A 17572-nucleotide genomic window follows, 5' to 3' on the forward strand; every position below is an offset into this window, starting at 1 on the left:
AGAAAAGAGTTTGTCCCAGTTGCTCAACAATTAGCAATTGTCTTCCAATGGCCCACCAGCGCGTGGGAGCGAAACTGTTTTCGAGGGTAGAGTATTCAACCCAAATTTGTTGGTTCGCTCGACGGGAAGTGAAAGAATATTCTCAAGTATTAGCAGCTGAATGTGTCAGGTTCAACCACACCTGAAAGATTATTATTTGCAAGCATAGTATCAACAGCAAAGTAGTACGATAGCAACGGTGCCAGAAACGATCTGGTTACAAGGCAGACTATTCCTAACTGTTGTATCAATGGCACCAGTAAGTTGCCCGTGGACGGGAAATAGTCTTTTCCCGGCAACGGTGCTAGAAAAAGTATTGTAGCAGGTAGCAGCAGTGTAAAGAGTAACAGCAGTGGCAAGGAACAACAGTAGTGACAACAGTAGCAAGTAGCAATAGTAGCAAGTAACAGCAGTAGCAAGTAGGAGCAGTAGCAAGTAACAGTAGCAGCAAGTAAGAGTAGTAGCAACAGTAGTAGCAGCAGCAGCAGGACAAAGCAAGTAACAGTGGCAGCAAGTAACAGTAGCAGCAACAGTAGTAACAGCAGCAGAGCAAAACAAGTAACAACAGAAGTGGGACAAACTCGTAGGCAATGGATCGGTGATTCGTTGGATGACATTCATCATGCAACAGTTATAACATGGAGAGATATGTGGCTAGCTCCCGTTCATCAATGTGATGTAGGCATGCATTCTGTGTGTAGTCATACGTGCTTAGGGAAAAGAAGTTGCATGACATCTATTGTCCATCCCTCCCGTGGCAGCGGGGTCCAAATGGATACTACGAGATATTAAGGTCCTCCTTTTAATAAAGAACCGGACCAACGCAATAGCACTTGGTGGACACATGAACTCCTCAAACTATGGTCATCACCGGGAGTGGTTCCGGTTATTGTCACTCCGGGATTGCCGGATCATAACACATAGTAGGTAACTACAACTTGCAAGATCGGATCTAAAACACACATATATTGGTAACAACATAATAATTTCAGATCTGAAATCAAGGCACTCGGGCCCTAGTGACAAGCATTAAGCATGGCAAAGTAGTAGCAACATCAATCTCAGAACATAGTGGATATTAGGGATCAATCCCCGTCAAAACTAACTCGATTACATGATAGATCTCATCCTACTCATCACCGCCCAGCGAGCCTATGAATAGATTACTCACGAACGATGAAGAGCTTCATGGAATTGGAGAGGGAGGAATGTTGATGATGACGATGGCGACGATTTCCCCTCTCCGGAGCCCAAAACGGACTCCAGATCTGCCCTCCAGATGAAGAACGGGATGTGGCGGCGCCTCAGTATCGCAAACGCGATGAAATTTTCTCTCTTGATTTTTTTTGGGACGAAAGGGAATAAATAGAGCTGAGTTTGGGGGCGGCAGAGCCACGTGGGCCCCACAAGCCCTGACGCCGCGACCTCGGGGGGGGGGGGGGGGGTGGGGGGGTGGCCGCAGGTCTTGTGGCCCACTGGTGCACCCCCTCCGGTGGATCTTTGCGCATGTATTTTTCATATTTTCCAGAAATATTCTCCGTAAATTTTCAGGACGTTCCGAGAACTTCCATTTCTGCACAAAAACAACACCAAGGCAATTCTGCTGAAAGCAGCGTTAGTCTGGGTTAGTTCCATTCAAATCATGCAAATTAGAGTCCAAAACAAGGGCAAAAGAGTTTGGAAAAGTAGATACGATGGAGACGTATCAAACTCCCCCAAGCTTAAAACCTTGCTTGTCCTCAAGCAACTCAGTTGACAAACTGAAAGAGAAAGAAAAACTTTGACAAACTCTATTTGATCTTGTTGTTGCAACTATGTCTAACTCATAACCAGAATTTCAGCAAGATCACAAGTTAACCACATAAGCAAGTGACACAAAGGTCTCACGGTAAACTAATATCAATGGCATAATCAGCTAGCTAGCAAATAATAATGAGTTACAGATACCAACAATTCAATCAAAACAAGCATGAAGCAATATGAATACGTGGTATCTCGCTAGCTCTTTCTGAGACCGCAAAACATAAATGCAGAGCACTTTCAAAGATCAAGGGTTGACTAAACATTTTAATTCATAGCAACGAAGATCCAGTCATAGTCATGCTCAATATCAATCAAAAGCAAAGCATAAAAATCACAGAGGTGCTTATATAAGAAGAGGATGACTTCACAGGAAAATAAATATACAGGCCCTTCGCAGAGGGAAGCATTGCTTTGCAGAGGTGCGAGAGCTCAAGCTTTGAAAACAGAGATAATAATTTTGGGTGGCATGCTTTCATTGTCAACACAATGACCAAGAGTTCTCAATATCTTCCACGCTACTCATGCTATAGGCGGTTCCCAAACAGAAAAGTAAAGTTTTAACTCCCCCACCACCAATCAATCACACTCCACAGCTAGCCGAATCCTCGGGTACCGTCCATACTAACATCAATCCGGGGGAGTCTTGTTTTACAGTTATGTTTTTGATTTAACGTGGAACTGGGCATTCCAATTACCGGCCCTTTCTCATGAATGACAGTGAATAAACACATGTCGAGGATAACACGCCTAACATGGAAGATATCAATAGCCCCCTGTCAACACATGAGCGGTTCGGGCATGCAAAACAGAATATTTCTTGAAGATTTAGAGAATGGCACATGCAAATTTACTTGGAACGACAGGTAGATACCGTAACTAGGTAGGTATGGTGGACTCTCATGGAAAACTTTTGGGTTTATGGAAGTGGATGCACAAGCAGTATTCCAATTAGTACAAGTGAAGGCTAGCAAAAGACTGGGAAGCGACCAACTAGAGAGCGACAACATTCATCAAGATGCAATGAGTTTGACTAACATGGAGTGCAAGCATGAACATGATATAAATCACCATTAACACGAACATCATAGAGGCTATGTTGATTTTGTTTCAACTACATGCATGAACATGCGCCAAGTCAAGCCACTTGAATCATTCAAAGGAGAATACCATCCTATCATACTACATCATAGTCATCTCAAAATCTATGTTGGCATTCAAGACAAACCATTATAAGCTCCTAGCTAAATAAGCATGGCATCAGAAACTATGATCTCTAAGTTGTCATTGCAAACATGGTTCTCTCACAACAAAGTTGAATCTGGGATGACAAGCTAGTCATATTTACAAAAACAAAATAGATAGAGTTCATACCAGCTTTTCCAGTCTGAGTCACTTCATCATATATCATCATTATTGCCTTTCACTTGCACGATCGAACGATGTGAACCATAATAAGAGTGCTCGTGCATTGGACTAAGCTGAATCTGCAGGCAAACACAAAGGAGAAGACAAAGTAATATGGCTCTTTGAAAGCTAAACATGTATGCATGCAAGAGCCACTAAACATTGTAACCAATATCTTTTACCTTGACCCAAAGAAAAAGAAAACTATTTACACGGGAAAGCTCCCAACAAGCAAAAGAAGAAAGGAAAATCTTTTTGGGTTTTCTCAAAAGGACACAGAACAAGAAAACAAGAAAACAAAAAACAAACTAGCATGGATAATATGGTGGCAAAGTGTAAACATCGGCTTACAAGGTGAAAGCATAAGCATGAATGTAAAGTCGGTGAGAACACGTACTCCCCCAAGCTTAGGCTTTTGGCCTAGCTTGGTTTACTCCCAAGGAAGGAAATAACCAGCTCGGGGATACTCTGGAGCGGACTGTGGATGCCACTGCTGTGTGAGCTCCTCTGGCTCCCACTGATAAACTGGCGTCTGGTACTCGACTGGCGGCTCAGGCACGGGCACCTGTCGTTGGGCCAAGCCCCAATAAGCGTAGATGTCCGAGGGCATAATAATGTACCTCCCTACATAAAGGTTGAACAAAGAAGGAGCAGGCAAAGTAATAGTCTCTCGAGTACCCTGACTAAATACCAGGTTATAAATCATCCGTCTACTAGCATCTCTATCCAGAAAATCATGGCGAACCATGCTTTCATAATCCAGATATCTCTCAGGAAGAAGCATTTCTTCTTCCTCGCGAAGTCTAATAGGGATCTCAAAGTGTCTAGCAAGACGAGTAGCATAGATACCTCCATAGGCGACACCTTTGGAACAGTTGGTGTTCAACCGCTGAGCTACTATAGCACCTAGGCTATAAGTCTTATTGTTATAAAGGCCTTCGCGCAAAACCGCAAGGTCTGGAGAGCTAAGTGATCCAGCCTCCCCACAGCCAATCAAACATTTTCCCACAAATAATGAGAAGTACCGAAGCACAGGAAAATGTATGCTATCAATTCTAGCGCGAGACACTCCTCTCTCCTCTCCAACAGCAATAGTACCTATGAAATCTTCCAAGTCCCGTGGACGAGGATCATGAATATCCCCAACATAAGGTAAGTTGCATGCATTGCAAAAATCCTGTAGTGTCATGCACTGGGGGATATCGTATAACATGAACTCAACTTTAGGAGGATTCTTCCTCGGATAAAAGTTGAAGTTTTGAACGAAAATATTGGTGAGGAGGAGGTATTGTGGGCACTTATCTTCAACGAATGCGGTAAGAACTGCGTTCTCCACCAAGTAATAAAAGTCTTCATAAAGTCCGGCGGCGCGCAAATATTCATCACTTGGCCACTCGCACGCTCGAACTTCTGTGACTCGAGGAACCACGTACTTGGGGTGGTTCTTCTCATCCTCCTTGGGGTTACGGCTTGAAGAGCCTCTCAAGAACCTCCTCATCTTTTCCTTTTTCTAGCTCTGAAAAATTCTGAAAATTTTAGAGACTTTGAAAGAAAAGTGAGTAAGGATTAGCCCAACTTGTAGCAACTACTCCTACTAGTTCCTAGAGACCGTATCATGTGCTAAAACTACTTGGGACCAGCTAAAATCAACATTTCAATCTCAAGAACAGGGTCACCAAGGTAGCAAGAATACGCGAAGGATAAAGCACTAGAGTAGAAACTAATTGGACCAATGGAGGAGTCACTTACCAATAAGTAATTTCCCCAAAACGGTTCGGAGAATGGTGCTTTGAGCAAGGAGATCGAAAATCACAGTCAAATGAGCAAGAACACGAGTTTGAGCTGCGAAACGATTTTTTTCTGGAGGTAGAAGAACAGGATGGAAGCTGGAATGAGTGGAGGGGGTCCCTGTGGGCCCCACAAGCTTGGTGGCCGCGGTCAAGGGGGAGCCCGCGGCGTCAGGGCTTGTGGGCCACTGGTGTGGCCCCCAGCCCAACTCTCAGTCCTAGTATTTGTCAAATATTCCAGAAAAAATCATACTAGATTTTCAGGACCATCGGAGAACTTTTATTTTCGGGGTACTTTTCTCCGGGACGCTAAAATAGAAAACAGGAAAAACTAAACTAAATATATAATTTTTCTTTTAAGCAACAAAAAGTGAAAGCTTAAAACAGAGGTATGTGACTCTTTGATTCATCCATTTCATGGTCATCGAAAGAAATCCGTCAATGGGGTTGATCAAATCCCTTCGACAAAACTTTTTCGAATCGCAAAAAGAGAACGGAGAATTTTTGAATAGTCACTAAGTCACCTCAATGGGGATATGAATCTCCCCAACAAGCAAATCATACTTCATCTTGACACAAGGAATAGGGCATTCAAAGCTCCCAATAAGAATAGATGAAGTTTTTTCGATAGCATTGATGCAATGTACTTGATATCGTTTCTTCGGAAAGTGCACTGTATGCTCATTACCGTTGACATGGAAAGTGACATTGCCTTTGTTACAATCTATAACAGCCCTTGCCGTGTTTAAAAAGGGTCTTCCGAGGATGACAACCATGGCATCGTCCTCGGGAATATCCAAGATAACAAAGTCTGTTAAGATAGTGGTGTTAGCAACCACAACAGGCACATCCTCGCAAATGCCGACAGGGAAAGCAGTTGATTTGTTGGCCATTTGCACAGAAATTTCAGTGGGTGTCAACTTATCCAGTTCAAGTCTACGATAAAGAGAGAGAGGCATAACACTAACACCAGCTCCAAGGTCACATAAGGCAGTTCTTACGTAGTTTCCTTTAATGGGGCAAGGTATAGTGGGCACTCCGGGATCACCAAGTTTCTTAGGAGTTCCACCTTTGAAAGTGTAATTGGCAAGGATGGTGGAGATCTCAAGATCTGGTATCTTCCGTTTATTAGTCACGATATCTTTCATGTACTTGGCATATGGAGAAATTTTGAGCATATCAATTAACCGCATCTGCAGAAAGACGGGTCTTATCATTTCAATAAAGCGCTCAAAATCCTCATCATCCCTTTTCTTGGATGGCTTAGGAGGAAAGGGCATAGGTCTCTGAACCCATGGCTACCTTTCTTTACCATGCTTCCTAGCAGTGAAGTCATTCTTATCATATCTCTTAGGTTGTAGGTTTCAGGATTAACCGTAGGTTCAATCTCCACATCCTTATCATTGCTAGGTTGAGCATCATTATGAACATCGCTGTCCATATTGTCACCAGGTTCACGTTCATCACCAGATTGTGTTTCTGCAACAGTCGTAGAAATATCATTTGGTTCTCCAGGTGTGAAAGTATTTGGTGAACTAACATGTAGGTTTCTATCATCCTTCTTCTTCTTCTTAGGATGACTGGGTGTATCAGCATTAATTCCTGGAGAATCTTGATCAATTCTCTTAGGATGGCCTTCAGGATACAAAGGTTCGTGAGTCATTTTGCCTCCTCTAGTAATGACTCTGACAGAGTTGTCATTTAATTCATTGAGCAAGTCATTCTGAGCTTTAAGTACTTGTTCTACGTGAGTAGTAATCATAGAGGCATGTTTACTCAGAAGCTTCAGATCATTGACATTTCCGTCTACACAAGCACTTAAATAACTAAGCATACGAGTACTTCGTTCCTAATGTCTGCTAACATAATCATTGAAACTCCGTTGTTTGGCAACAAAGTTGTCAAATTCATCAAAGCATAGGATAGCAGGTTTATCAAAAGGAATATCACTCTCATCAAACCTACGCAAAGAATTTACTTCTACTACTTGTATCTGGTTATCGAGACCATGGATCTCTTCGATATGCGGTTTTTTGACATCTTCAGATCTAATGCCTTTCTCTTGCATAGATTTCTTGGGTTCTTGCATATCTTTAGGACTGAGGAATAGAATACCTCTTTTCTTAGGAGTTGGCTTAGGAGGTGGTTCGGGAATAGTCCAAGCGTTATCGTTGATCAAGATGTTATTCAGTAGGATCTCAGCTTGTTCTATAGTTCGTTCCCTAAAAACACAACCGGCACAACTATCTAGGTGGTCTCTAGAAGCATCGGTAAGTCCGTTATAGAAGATATCAAGTATCTCGTTCTTCTTAAGAGGGTGATCAGGCAAAGCATTCTGTAGCTGGATGAGCCTCCCCCAAGCTTGTGGGAGACTCTCTTCTTTGAGTTGAGCAAAGTTGTATATTTCCTGCAAGGCAGCTTGTTTCTTATGGACAGGGAAATATTTCTCACAGAAGTAATAGACCATATCCTGGGGACTACTCACACATCCAGGAGCAAGAGAAGTGAACCAGGCTTTAGCGTCATCCTTTAGAGAGAAAGGAAACACCTTAAGGATATAGTAGTAGCGGATCTTCTCCTCACTAGTGAAAAGGGTGGCTATATCGTGTAGTTTGGTAAGATGGGCTACGACCGTCTCAGACTCATAACCGTGGAAAGGATCAGATTTGACTAGAGAGATTATCTCAGGGTTGACAAAGAATTCATAATCCTCATCGGTGATAAAGATATGTGAAGTGGCAAACTTCGGGTCGTATTTCATCCTAGCTTTCAGAGATTTTTCCTTCCACTTGAGAAGTAATTTCTCAGCGTCATAGGCATCCTTACACGCAAGAAAATCCTCAGCTATCTCTCCCCCCATAACATAACCCTCAGGTATATCACGCAATTCATATATAGGAGAGCTAGATCTAGCAGGAGCAAAAGCAGGTTCTATCTCAATAATATCGGCAGTTTCAGAAGCATCACGAGAATTGGTAGTAACTCTAGCAATATGAGCATCAAGGAATACCCCTAGTGGCATATCAGGGAAAGTAGTATCTCTAGCAGTATCAAGCATAGCATCATCAGGCAAAATAGCATCTCTAGCATCATCAGGCAAAGCAGTATCAGGCATAGCATCTCTAGCAGTATCAAGCATAGCATCTCTAGCAGTATCAGGCATAGTATCTCTAGCAGTAGCATCATAAGCATCATCAAGCACAGGCGACATATCAAGATTTCTAGAAGGAGGTGGTGTCGCAAACTTAGTCATAACTGAAGGTGAATCAAGTGCAGAGCTAGATGGCAGTCCCTTACCTCCCCTCGCAGTTGAGGGCAAGACTTTGGTTTTTGGATCTTTCAGATTCTTCATAGTGATCATCAGATATAAATCCCAAGTGACTCAGAGAATATAGCTATCCTTCCCCGGCAACGGTGCCAGAAAAATGTTGTTGACGTGCAACTATTCCTGACTTGATGCCTCCACGGCAACGGAGCCAGAAAAGAGTTTGTCCGAGTTACTCAATAATTAGCAATTGTCTTGCAATGGCCCACCAATGCGTGGGATTGCAGCAGTTTTCAAGGGTAAAGTATTCAACCCAAATTTGTTGGTTCGCTCGACGGGAAGTGAAAGAATATTCTCAAGTATTAGCAGCTGAATGTGTGAGATTCAACCACACCTGAAAGATTAGTATCTGCAAGCAAGGTATCAACAACATAGTAGTATGATAGCAACGGTGCGAGAAACGATCTGGTGACAAGGCAGACTATTCCTAACTGTTGTATCAATGGCGCCAGTAAGTTGCCCGTGGACGGGAAATAGTCTTTTCCCAACAACGGTGCTAGAAATAGTCTTTTCCCAACAACGAGTAACAGCAGTGGCAAGGAACAGCAGTAGTGACAGCAGTAGCAAGTAGAAACAGTAGCAAGTAACAGTAGTAGCAAGTAGCAGCAGTAGCAAGTAACAGCAGCAACAAGTAACAGTAGAAGCAACAGTAGTAGCAGTAGCAGCACGACAAAGCAAGTAACAGTGGCAGCAAGTAACAGTAGCAGCAACAGTAGTAACAGCAGCAGAGCAAAACAAGTAAGAGCAGCAGTGGGACAAACTCGTCGGCAATGGATCGATGATTCGTTGGATGACATTCATCATGCAACAGTTATAACATGGAGAGATATGTGGCTAGCTCCCGTTCCTCAATGTGATGTAGGCATGCATTCCGAGTGTAGTCATACGTGCTTAGGGAAAAGAACTTGCATGACATCTATTGTCCATCCCTCCCGTGGCAGCGGGGTCCAAATGGATACTACGGGATATTAAGGTTCTCCTTTTAATAAAGAACCGGACCAACGCATTAGCACTTGGTGAACACATGAACTCCTCAAACTATGGTCATCACCGGGAGTGGTTCCGGTTATTGTCACTCCGGGGTTGCCGGATCATAACACAGAGTAGGTAACTACAAGTTGCAAGATCGGATCTAAAACACACATATATTTGTGACAACATAATAATTTCAGATCTGAAATCATGGCACTCGGGCCCTGCTACTGCGTCAGCAGACCTTCCCTGGCAACGGCGCCAGGAATCCTTCTGCTACGGGCTACGCCTATAGGGACCTCCTTGGCAAATATGCAAAGGATTTCCCCGCGGTCTTGGAGCCTTGCGTTGGTGTTCCGTTGAAGAGGAAAGGGTGATGTAGCACAATGGCGGTAAGTATTTCCCTCAGTTTGAGAACCAAGGTATCGATCCAGTGGGAGGATCGCGTCAAGTCACAAGTACGTGCACAAACACAAAGAGCTTGCACCCAACGCTATGAAGGGGTTGTCAATCCCTTATAGACTATTTGCAAAGTGAGAACTAAAAGCAAAGAGTAAACAAAGCAAAGTAAAAGTAAAAGTGGAGACGATAGTTGTGAATAGACCCGAGGGCCGTAGTGTTCACTAGTGACTTCTCTCATGAAAGCAAGTAGACGGTGGGTGAACGAATTACCTGTCGAGCAATTGATAGAACCGCGCAAAGTCGTGACGTTATCTATGGCAATGATTATATCTATAGGCATCACGTCCAAAACAAGTAGACCGATACTTTCTACATCTACTACTATTAGTCCACACGTCGACCGCCATCCAGCATGCATCTAGTGTATTAAGTTCAAAAGAACAGAGTAACGCCTTAAGCAAGATGACATGATGTAGATGGGCAATCTCATATCTATGATGAAAGCCCATCTTGTTACCCTTGATGGCAACAACACGATGCGTGCCTTGCTGCCCCTTCTGTCACTGGGGATGGTCACCACACGGTATGAACCCAAAACCAAGCACTTCTCCCATTGCAAGAATCATAGATCTAGTTGGCAAAACAAAACCCAAGACTCGGAGAGACTTACAAGGATATCAAATCATGCATATAAGAAATCAGCAAAGACTCAAATATAAATCATAGATAATCTGATCACAAATCCACAATTCATCGGATCTTGACAAACACACCGCCAAAGAGGATTACATCTGATAGATCTCCATGAAGATCATGGAGAACTTTGTATTGAACATCCAAGAGAGAGAAGAAGCCATCTAGCTACTAACTACGGACCCGTAGGTCTGAAGTGGACTACTCACGAGTCATTGGAGAGGCGATGATGTTCATGAAGAAGCCCTCCAACTCCAAAGTCCCCTCCGGCAGGGCACCGGGAAGGGTCTCTAGATGAGATCTTGCGGAAACGGAATCTTGCAGCGGCGGAAAAGTGTTTTCGTGGATGCCCTGATTTTTTCTACGATTTTAGGAAATTTATAGGCCAAAGAGCTAGGGCAGGGGAGCGCTAGGGAGGCCACAAGCCTGGTTGCCGCGGGCTCCCCTGGCCGCAGCAACAGTGCTTGTGGGCTCCCTGTGGGCCCCCTGCCTTGGCCCTTAAGTCCCCCGAACTTCTTTTGTTCTGGAAAACAATATTTCGGGGATTTTATTCCGTTTGGACTCCGTTCCAAAATCAGATCTGAAAAGAGTCAAAAACATAGAAAAAATAGCAACTGGCACTTGGCACTGAATTAATAAGTTAGTCCCAAAAAAGATATAAAAGGTATATAAATCATCCAAAGTTGACAAGATAACAACGTGAAACCATCAAAAATTATAGATACGTTTCAGACGTATCAGGCCCTAGTGACAAGCATTAAGCATGGCAAAGTAGTAGCAACATCAATCTCAGAACATAGTGGATACTAGGGATCAATCCCCATCAAAACTAACTCGATTACATGATAGATCTCATCCTACTCATCACCGCCCAGTGAGCCTATGAATAGATTACTCACGAACGATGAAGAGCTTCATGGAATTGCAGAGGGAGGAAGGTTGATGATGATGATGGCGATGATTTCCCCTCTCCGGAGCCCAAAACGGACTCTAGATCTGCCCTTGAGATGAAGAACAGGATGTGGCGGCGCCTCCGTATCGCAAACGCGATGAAATCTTCTCTCTTGATTTTTTTCGGGACGAAAGGGAATAAGTAGAGCTGAGTTTGGGGGCGGCAGAGCCACGTGGGCCCCACAAGCCCTGACGCCGCGACCTGGGGGGTGGCCGCGGCCACAGGGATTTTGGCCCACTGGCTCACCCCCTCCGGTGGATCTTTGCGCAGGTATTTTTCATATTTTCCAGAAATATTCTCCGTAAATTTTCAGGACGTTCCGAGAACTTTCATTTCTTCATAAAAGCAACACCAAGGCAATTCTGCTGAAAACATCGTCAGTCCGGGTTAGTTCCATTCAAATCATGCAAATTAGAGTCCAAAACAAGGGCAAAAGAGTTTGGAAAAGTAGATACGATGGAGATGTATCACTTCTCACAAATGATAATCATGCTCAAGATCAGAGGGGTATTAAATAGCATAATGGATCTGAACATATAATCTCCACCAAATAAACCATATAGTAATCAACTACAAGATGTAATCAACACTACTAGTCACCCACAAGCACTAATTTATAGCTCCCGTACAAAGATTGAACACAAGAGATGAACTAGTGTTTGAGAGAAGTTGGCGTTGTTGAAAATGTTGATGAAGATAGCCCTCCCCAAGATGGGAGAGTTGTTGGTGATGATGATGGAGATGATTTCCCCCTCCGGGAGGGAAGTTCCCCTGGCGGAATCGCTCCGCCATAGGGCAAAAGTGCTCCTGCCCAAGTTCCGCCTCGAGACGGCGCCGCTTCGTCCCAAAAGTCCTCTCCTCCTTTTCTCTAGGTGAAAATGACTTATATACCAGAAGAGGGGCACCAGAGGTGGGCCTAGCTGAGCACAAACCACCGGGTCTTTCTTGGGCTCTCTGGCTCACCCAGGTGGGTTGTGCTCACCTGGTGGGCCCCCTCTGCTACTTATCTGCTCCAATATTCCTGAAATATTCCATAAAAGTTCCTCGTAAAGTTTCAGCTCATTTGGAGTTGTACAAAATAGGTAGCCTGATGTAGCTTTTTTAGGTCCAGATTTCCACCTGCGAGAATTCTCCCCTTTGTGTATACCTGCATATTATGAGATAAAAGGCATTATAATTACTCCAAAAGGCAATATTATTCAATAAAACAACATAAATAACAGTAAGAAAACATGATGCAAAGTGGACGTATCATCAAGCAAGTCAAAAGTTTTCTCGGACTCGCCAGCTATAGCTGCCGTTTTGTCGAGAACTTCTCCAAGATTGCAAAGCCCTTGACCAATCTGCTTCATAAAGGTGTTAAGTATGATTGGACACGAAAATGTCAAGAAAGTTTCCATGCACTCAAGGAAAAACTCACATCTGCTCCAGCACTTGCTCCTCCGGATACCCACAAGGACTTTGTCATTAATTGTGACGCTTCACGCCACGGATTGAGTTGTGTCCTAATGCAAGAGTGCGGGGTGATTGCCTATGGCTCACAACAGTTGTGTGTCGATGAAGAGAACTATCTAGTTCATGACCCTGAACTTGATGTAGTTATGTAATCGTTATTTCTATGGCGTCATTACCTTCTCGGTAATCATTGTGTGATCTACATCGATCACCAAAGTCTCAAGTATGTGTTTACTCAGCCAAATCTGAATCTCTGTCAACACATATGGATGGAGAGCATAACAGATTCCAACTTTGGAATTTCTTATACACCTGGCAAAACTAATATAATGGTTGATTCCTTGAGCTACAACTCATATTACAACCACCTTCAGGTTCATAAGGTTCAGGCCCATCTTCAAGAAGAATTCAGCAAGTTGAACCTCCATATTGTTCCTCATGGTTATCTTGCTCCCCCTCCTAAACAGTTGTGCAAGATGAACCTCTGTGTTGTTAACCAGGGTTCCGTTAATAACTTGGTTGTTGAACCAGATCTCATGGGCGACATCAAAACTATCGAACACTATGATGATGAAGCCGAAAAGATTAAAGGCTATCTTGCAGAAGGTACACCCTCTTGCTTCACCGTTGCTGATGATGGCTCCTTGTACTTTAAGGGTCGCCTATTCATTCCAAGTTAGAGGGAAAACCTGAATACGACTCAGAGGGTGATGAAAAAAGCTCATGATACACCTCTCTCTATTCATCCGGGTAGTACCAAGACATCCGCCAAAGGTTCTGGTGGTCAAACATGAAACAAGACATTGCATGCTATGTTGTAGAATGTGACATTTGCCGTCGAATCAAGGCAGAATATCAAAGGCCTGCTAGGACTCTGCAACCTATTACTATTCCTGGATGGAAATGGGACCATGTCGAAATGGACTTTGTCACTGGTTTTCCCAGATCAAAAAAATTTAATGATGCTATTCTTGTCGTCATTGACCGACTGTCCAAAGTTGCACATTTTCTGGTCGTAAAGGAAACCGTCACTCCTAGTCAGCTCACAGAACTATATATGTCCAGAATTGTTTCGCTCCACGGTATTCCATTGATGATTAGTTCAAACCATGCCATCTTATCACTGCAATATTCTGGAAAAGTTTCGAGAAGGCTATGCGTACTCATTTGTCCTTTAGCACCGCCCTTCATCCTCAATCCCACGAACAAGTTGAACGAGTCAACCAGATTCTCGAAGACTTGCTTCGAGCTTGTGTCATTTCTTTTGGAAAGAAATGGGAGGAATCTCTCCTGTATGCCGAGTTTCCTACAACAATAGCTATCAAGCTAGTCTAAAGATGGCCCCCTTTGAAGTGTTGTATGGACGGAAGTGTCGAAATCCTCTAAATTGGTGAGAAACCAGGGAACGATCACTGTTCGGTCCAGATATTATCGAACATGCCAAAGATCATGTCCGAGTTATTCGTGAGAATCTGAAGGCTGCTCAGTCTCATCAGAAGAGTCAGTATGACCATCATCACCAAATATGGTCTATCAACCTGCCAAAAAGGATTATATTCGAGTCACACCAATGAGTGGTGCACACCGCTCTGGGATCAAGGTCAAGCTAGCTCCTTGCTATATTTGTCCATTCACTATTTTTGAAAGGCATGGAAAGATGGCATATCAATTGGAACTACCATCGATCCTTTCTCAGGTTCATGATGTCTTCCATGTGTCACAGTTCCACCACTGCTTCAAGGATCCTATCCGAGCAGTGGATCATGATATGCTTGAGCTGCAACAAGACCTTTCTTATAAAGAGCACCTGGTCCGCATTATCGATCATATTGAACGTCGGACTCATCAAAAGGTTACCAAGTTCTTCAAAGTGTAGTGGTAAAATCATTTTGAAGATGAAGCCACTTGGGAACGCGAGGATCATCTTCGTGATGAATACCCCGAGCTCTTTCCTTCTACCTCTTAATTCTCGGGACGAGAATTTCTTTTAGGAGGGCAGGGTTGTGACACCCCTCGATTAAGCTATAGTGCTCATTGCAATTAAGCTAGAGAGATGGACAAGATTAAGCTAATGATTTTGCTAAAAGTGCTTGATCTATATTTAAATCATATATCATATCAAATTTCTTTTGAAATTCAAACTCCTTTTAATAAGTGGATTAAATCTTTTGGCAAACATGAAAAATAAAATCATCATTAGGTTTCAAATATTCCTCGGGTATCTATAAAATTGAAACCATATAATTACAAAGTATTTAAGTGCCTGCAAAGAATAATAACAGAGGCCAAAACAATTAATTAAATAACTTTTTGAATTATGAAAATTCCCACACTTTCCAAATGGTCCCCAAACTTTTTGTGGTAGTGCATAAAGATGCAATAGGAATATTGGACGAGATCCACAATTTTATGGAAGTAATTTCATTACTAAAATAAATCAAAACAGAAACAAATAAAAAAGGAAAAGCAAAAGAAAAGAAAAAGGAAAAGAAAAGGGGGCACTTTGCCCGTGGGATTTAATGAGCTACAACGCCGGCCTAGTCGGCCGAGCCAGCCCACCTAGCCCCATCGTCTTCTTTTGTTCAAAGAGGGGACGTGGGCACGACGATGTCCACCATCGGCCGCCCCCATCGCTGTGGCGCTCATCCACCGGCTCATCGACCCCTACAAGCCCCCCCCCCCCCGCGCCCCTAGAACCCTAGCCACCCCCATTTCCCGCCTCAATGCTCCCCTCGCTCAGCCCCTTCCTCTCCCTGCTGGGGGAGCGTCGCCGTCGCCATGGCTACTCCTTAGCCGCGGTCAACGAGCACCCCTCACCCCCGATGCTACCCAAGAGCTCCGATGTCGACCACCGCGTCCACCCCAACCTCGAGCGTGATCTCGTCGCCTCTACATGGCCCCTGCGCCTTTGTCTACCTCCTCGGATCGTCGTCGCCCCTCGCCATCGATCCGTCCGCGTGGAGCCTCCCCGAGCCCACTTTGCACGTGTGTTGGCTCTCGGTGAGATGCCGCTCCTCTTCCCTCTCTCCCCAGACCTCCCAGTGCCCCGTACCCCCTAGACACTGTGAACGAGGCTCGGCTCCACTCGATCTTGACGCTGGCAAGCCTCCTTCAACCATTTGGTCATGCACTCGCCACCATTCGACTCCCCGCATAGCGTAGGGCCCCGTAGCATCGCCAGTTCGCCCGTTTACTTGCCAAATGGTCGTTGTCGTAGTTTTCCCGAATATCCCCGCTGCAAAGCTCGACACCGGCGATGCTAGCGGCCATCTATCTCCTCCCGATGGTCAGAACAAGCGTGCGCACACTCCAACTTTTGAACGCACCAAAGAATGCGCGAAATGAACCCGTGTGGACGAATCCCGAGCACCGTCCAAGCCTCTACCGTGTTTTCTGGCTCGTCGGAGCAACTCCGGCACCGCCCGCCGGCGAGGTTGGACCAAGGTCACCCCGAGGGTCACTGATGTGCGGTCCACGTGGCCCTAGTTGACCACTTGACCTTGTCAACTGTGCTGACTAGGCAACCCGACTAACTCACTGGTGGGCCAGCCGTGTTAGCTAATAAATTTGTTATAAAATAATTAGATCTAAATTAGTGAGTCACTCACATGTGGGATCCCGTGCTAATTAACCTAATTAGACTAATTTAATTTCTGGATTAATACCGAGTCTGTGACATATGGGCCCCACAAGCCAGTTTGACGAGTCAACACTCATGTTGACTCATGACATCATCATGGCATCATGTTGAGGTCATAATAGCATTTTGCTAATTAAAATAATTCTGTTAATTTCATAAAATGACTTAAAACTTTGAAAAATCATATAAATTAATCTACAAGTCACATAAATATAATTTATACAAGAAAGTTGATGAAAAAAATGCAACGAATGTGAATACGATGTACGTTCGTGTGTTACATTCTCCTAGCATGATGACGATGGACATTTTGGCGTCACGATCACCTGTTCGGTAGTAGCTAGAGACGCGGAAAATATTGTGAGATATTTTTCCGCTCCGTCCATGACGTGTAGTACTCCGTTAGCTCATCCCTAGCACTACATATTACCATGTCATGCATGGTGATGCATCTGCTTGCTTTTATTTATTGTTTCTTCCCCTTATTCTCTCCGGTAGAACCCGAAGCTGACGCTGCTGTCGGGTATGACTACCGCCGTGACGGCCAGCCTTTTCGGACAGAGCAACAAGGCGAGCAAAACACCCTTGATCATTCCTATATCGTCCATTCTTTCTCCCTCATGCTTGCATTAGATTTTACCACTCTTGTAGATAGCTCCTATTCTGATGCATAGCCTGCTTTTGTGAAACTGCTATTGTACCCTACTACATAATAAATGCTTAGTGTAGGTGGATTTGTGATCCCTAGTAACCCCACTTAGTCCCAGTTGCCCCTACTTCATCATCGAAGACTCGATGACTTGAAGACTTAGAGACCCGAAGACTCGATCATCTGATCGACAAGCCATGACCCGTCACACCACTTCACAACCCTTAGTTGTATGAATCTACAGAGTTACTATTGAGTACCGAGGGTGATACACTGTTGTGTACTCCTGATGTTAACTTTGTGGTGTAGTTAAACGGAGGTGGATTACGGTGGGTGATTCCTCTTCACCACTTCTAATAACGACTCTGTCGTGCAACCCCTCAGGCGTGAACCATCAAGGGTGATTACTCCGTGGTCACCTTGATGGTTACATCGATTGGAATCCATTGAG

The sequence above is a fragment of the Hordeum vulgare genome, chromosome 3H (genome assembly GCF_904849725.1).
Source record: "Hordeum vulgare subsp. vulgare chromosome 3H, MorexV3_pseudomolecules_assembly, whole genome shotgun sequence".
Taxonomy (NCBI): Eukaryota; Viridiplantae; Streptophyta; class Magnoliopsida; order Poales; family Poaceae; genus Hordeum; species Hordeum vulgare.